Source organism: Phaethon lepturus, unplaced genomic scaffold (genome assembly GCF_000687285.1).
Source record: "Phaethon lepturus isolate BGI_N335 unplaced genomic scaffold, ASM68728v1 scaffold8449, whole genome shotgun sequence".
NCBI lineage: Eukaryota > Metazoa > Chordata > Aves > Phaethontiformes > Phaethontidae > Phaethon > Phaethon lepturus.
The window spans coordinates 104,027-109,594 of NW_010561203.1; positions in this window are offsets into that span (position 1 = coordinate 104,027).

Below are 5,568 nucleotides of genomic sequence, written 5' to 3' on the forward strand. Positions count from 1 at the left end.
GAAAGCTCCTCGGTAGCTGTCGGGTCTGGGGCTGTGCAATCAGGCGGGGAAGCTGTTTGGAATGTAGGGCACGGGGACAGCTGCAGCAGGCCAGGCGAAGAGCTCGGGGACGCCGCAACGCGTTGAATTTGGAAACCGTGACATACTTGTGCTGGCTGGTATCAGGGCCGGGAGGTGGAGCCCAGCTCGCCGCTCTGTTAAGTGTTACCGAGCGTCGGGGAAGGAGTCGTGGTGCATCTGACTACGTGCGAAATTTTGGAGGTGTGACATTGGAGAAAGAGGGGACCAAAGTCATCTTAGACTTGAGAAAGCAGGTAACTTTTGAAAGCTTCTCACTCCTAATTTTAGATTCTTAACTTTAGAAACGCTACTTTATTTTTCCTGCCAGTCAATATTGATTTAAAACAATTTAATTTTCCTATTAAAAAGAGAGTGGAGAATTATTATATTTCAGTGCAGTTTCCATTTCCATGATATCTGCCTCAGGGAAAGACTGAAGAGCTTCAGAATTTCATACTCTTGTTAATGACCTTCTGTGTTAGAAAAAGGATGGGTATGAGAAAAAGGATGGGCATTATTAGGTTTATTTAATCTTAGGAAAAAATATAAATCACATACATATAACAAACATCTAAAGAAATGAAACATGTATTCACCTTTTTATGGCTTCCTGCTTACAGTAATGTCCTGTTTCTCATTTCAGTTCTCCTCCCCTTTTAAAATTACAAAATACTGTATCCTATATATTAAAATGTTAATATAAAAGGCTAACAAAGCCTATCATACCATATGTAATATTTTTTCTTCGAGGTTCAGTACTATATTTCTGTATGCCAGAGAAGTCTAGCAGCTGGCCGTGATATGACAGAACAATCTGTTTATTATCAGAAGCTCACCAACTAACCAATCTTATTTTTACAATCATTTCTGTCTAATGATACTGCTTATGAATAGATGGATAGGGAAGGCTTAGGATCAAAGAGTAAACCACAGATTTCACAATGTTTTCTTGGCAAAACAGCATGTTGATTTAGCTGCTGCACTGGAATCTGCAAACCTTCTTTAAATGTGTTTTTCCTGGGATTGCTTTGGCTACCATTTTCTTTCCTCTCTTTGCATGACAAATCTTTGTCCAGGACCGGTGATCTGAAGTTACTTTAGTCTGGCTTAGCATTTTAATAGAGCTGAGCGCTTTCCTTAGAGAAGCACGCAGCTCCCTTCCATGGGAGTATGTCAGGCCCAGAAACAGTCCCATTTTAGGCATCAGAGCAGGTGCTCAAAAGCTTGTTTACCAAGGAGCGGGTGACCGGGGTGTTGATCTGGGCTGGGACTTTGGGTGCTGCTCCAAAGCAGCTATATCCCCACGGCAGCTGTATCCACATCCCCCCCATCCGTCCGTGCCCAAGGCAGCCACCGCTTTCCGACAAGGCAGCAGCACTCAGGCTGGGAATGCCAGGCTGGCGAGACCCACCAGAGATTTTGGGGTAGTAGGGAGCTTTTTTCCATGCTGCTCTGCTGGGTGCAGGAAGCCTGGGATCTGAGGACAAACTTGCCAATTGTCCTTCTGGTACCCCATGGCTCCTCCAACTTTTCAGAGCCAAGTCCTGCCAGTCAGCTTGGAGAGAAATGGCTTTGCACCACAGTGCCAGTGGGAGAGAAGCAGCTGCAGGCGTCTCAGGAAGCAGGTGCTGTGCCATTCAGCATGTCTGGCTGCAAGCGGAGGAGGAAGAAATCACGGAGCCCCTGGTGAACTAACTCTTCTGGGTTAACTTTACCTGACGAAGCTTTGTTGATGACCGAAGTGAAGGGGTAGCCAAAATTACGAGGGCAAAAGTCATCTAGAGATTTGCCCAAGCACCAGCCCAAAGGCACAGCAGCAGCAGGCCAGTGTGAGGACCTCCTCAGCGTGCAGGATGGCTGGTCCAGCTGGAAGCTTGCTGGCCCACAGTCACTGTTAGGGGTGGCAAGGGTATTGGTCCAAGCTAACCCATTTATAAACTTAGGATCTGTTCCTCAGCCTGTCGCTGGAGGGGTGTGTACTGCACCAGCAGCAGCTGGTGGCATGGATCTGCAAGCATGAGAGGTCACTGGCAGCTTTGCAAGTCTGAGATTCCTACATCTGGGATAGTGGCACACACATGCCAGTTCAAAATAATGTTTATTTGAAACCGGCCTTGTATTTTGCTTCACTGGCAGACAAAGCTTTTCACGGTCGCTTGGGTTGGAGAAAGAATTTATTTAACTTGTGAAACGCCTGAAGGTCTCGGAGGTGAAGAGGTGCAATGCTCCTGCCTATTAATTGGTCCTGGCATTGGCAAACAGCTTGAGGAGAGAGCTGTTAAGTGTGGCTGAAGGGCAGAGCTGGAGTTCTGCAGTAGGGTGCTCTGCGGCGGCGTGGCGTGAAGGGAAGGCCTGCGGCGTAGGGATGTGTGAAAAAAATAACTCCTGTGAGAAAATACTTAATGCGAACGATTGTGGGGCTGTGGTTGGGCTGGAGGTTACGGGGCTGGGTGGGAACGTTGCGATAACACCACATCAGCTCGGGAAACTGCTTTTGCAGGTACCTACCTCATCTTTTGCTAGGTTAGTGATCATATGTGTCGTCTGTCTGCTGTTCCGCAAGAACAACTCCCTTCAAGTCTTTGCCTGTGTGGCCAACGAGAGCTCAAACAACTATTATTTTTTGCTTCTTATTTGTCCCTAAGAGAAGAACCAGACAAACACCAGCAGACTCTGTCCCATCTCACCCGGTTAGGCATGTTTTCATGGTGTCTCGGTACTGTAAGTGCTGTAAAAAAAGAAATAGTCCAGTGTTTATAGCAGCAGTGATGCAATGTTCATTCTTTTCAGCTCTGCAATTCCACTCCCATAGTTGTCTCCCAGGCTTGGGAGATGGGAGATACTGGGCAGAAAAATTAGTTTCTTTCTGCGCAGGAGCACTGTTGGCATGGGCCCTGTTTTGAGGCGCTTAGAGCGGTGGATGGCTACTGGGATGAGCGGGAAGGGAGGGGATTTGCTTGGGCTGGGAGCGTGGCTGGCCAAGTGAGGACCAGCGTGCGCAGCGGGGATATGCAACACTAGTTGCGGGGCTGAATTAGTAAACATGTTCTTGGCGTTTTGCCAGGTGGCTTTTGTGCTTAAGTACACACTCGGTAACCCCGGTGTCTCCCCGGCTGAGCAGGAGCGAGCACTGAGCGTGCAGGCGGTGGGACGGTACCACAGCCCCGGCCCCGGGCGCGCGGGGACGAGCGCGCCGTTTGGCTACCGAGCATGCCCCATTTCACTGCCTGTGACAGCCTGCACCCTGGACACCCAGGGAAGCACTGCTGGCCGGAGCAAAGGGTTGAGATGTGCAGCATGTGGGGCCAGAGGAGAGGGGGACCTAGAGTCAGCCGGGAGGCAGTGAAAATGGAAAAGATGAGTAAGAGGGGTCTGGGGTCTGGGGAGAGCGAGGACTGGTTTGCCAGGGCCCTTCGCTATTCAAACACCAGCGCAGCAATCTGCGTTGCAGATGACATTTCCCGGTGCAGCTGCCATTTCAAACAGGTGATGGGAAGCGGAGAGGCTGGAAGAGAGCGGTCCTGGAAAAGTGCCTTCCACCCGAAACGCTTACACCTGCTGATTATCCACAGCAGACCGGCTCAAGTCAATGTGACCCCCAGGGCTTTTGGTAGGATGATGGTGAAAGTCTGTTCAAAGTCAAGGGAAGGATTTTAGCAAGTTTTGGTGTGTTCTCTGTATCTCTTTGAGAGGTTTTTTTATCACGTGAAAAGACTTTGCTGTACTTTCATCCTCATCTGAATCCAGACTCTTCTTTTTAATGCTGTTTCCATACTCCTCTTCCTCTTCACTTAATGCACCTTAGCACTTTTTTCCTGGCATACTCAAAAAGTAAATCCCTCAATAGTTACTGAACTCACTCTTCGGCTCTTCCTCACAAATTGCTATTAACGTCACCTTTCCTTTTGCTCAGTACTGACTGTTGTTTGTAATCCTGCTGAACACTACGTTTTGTGCCTACTTGCATCAGGATCTGCAATGATGTCGTCATTTAACATCACCTCTTTCTTTTTGAAGCCTTCCATCCACCAGAACTTCCTGGCGACGTCAGAATCTGCTCTCCCTCTTCGTGCTGAGCAGTATTTGTTTCACCTCTGCTCCATTTGTTTCACAGCTCTTCATAACATTCTTTATGTTGCTTATTCATTGTCAGTCATTAGCCTGCACTTGTCCTCCATCTTTAATTAAATGTCTAAATTCTCTTTTTTATCCGGTGATACAATCCCCACGTTGCATTCAGGGTTTTTAATGGTGTTCACTGTTTAATGTTGCTCTCTTCTCTCTGATCAGCGATCAGGGTAAGGGATGTGGTGCTTAGACTGTCATCTCCCTTCGTATTCTTCATCTTGCTGCTCTCGGTTGCTGCAGCTCACCTTCATCTCTGCCTTCATTCAGCTCCGAGCCCTTCCCCAGACTGGTTAGGACAGGTGTCCATTAGCAGTAAATAACTACTAAAAGAAATAATGGATTTTCTTTGGTTTCGTTTTCTGTACATTTGAACTAATTGAAAAACATCTGGGTTTTGGTTAATTTTAGAAAAATCCAGTTAGGAGTTACAGTGCTCCCCACAGCAGAGGAAAATTCTCAGGAGCATAGTGGCACACGACTTCCCAAAATAGTTAATGTCTTCTATTTGGAGGAATGCACTGACCCATTTAGGTGGCACACCACGTCGTTGAAATGCATGTGAAAAGTGCCCGATGGTGGTGGTATTCAAATTCAACACCACTAGAAAAACACATGAACATTGGTAGATGCATGCCAAAATTTTCACACAGCGTTCTAATTTTAGGTCTTAACCTTTCCAGTGCCCTGAAGATGCCTTGAAAATCTCCAAAATCACTGACCTCTTCAGAAAATATTGGCCTAAATGCTTTACAAGTACTTTACATTGTTAAAAAAGTATTAACGAAGCTTTATAGAGATGAGTAATCTTTAATAATTGCCTTCGGCTTCTCAGGCAGCGTGCAACTGCTTATTTTGAGAGAAATGCTCGGCGCAGCTTGAGAAAGAACAGCCAATCCCGCTGCTAGCAGAGGAATGAAAACCAATAGGATGTAGTAGCAACTCAACTATCCTTAATTTCAGACATCCTAGGTGACATTCCTTCCAGCACTGGAAGTGTCTGGATGTGACTGCATGCATACATGTGCACATTATGAAACAATTGATTGCTCAATGAGTATTTTTAATTAGTATTTTCCTTTTAAATGCTCCATTTACCCTCTTCACACAAGGTATTTTTGCCACGTGCTTTTTTTATTGGAGTAAACACACTCCCTTCAGATCGCTCCTTCAAGCCAATTCAGAGATATCTTGACCCTCTTGTAATGTTTTACCTTCCTATGACTCATTCCTTTAATCCCGCTTATGTTTTCTATAGTGAACTCTACATAGTCGTATTGACCCCAAGAGTTACAGACTCAAAGGACTGGGGCAGATGAGAGGCTATATCAGATAAGAGATCTATTTTAAGCAAAACATTTTTCTTAGGTCATATACTTTTTA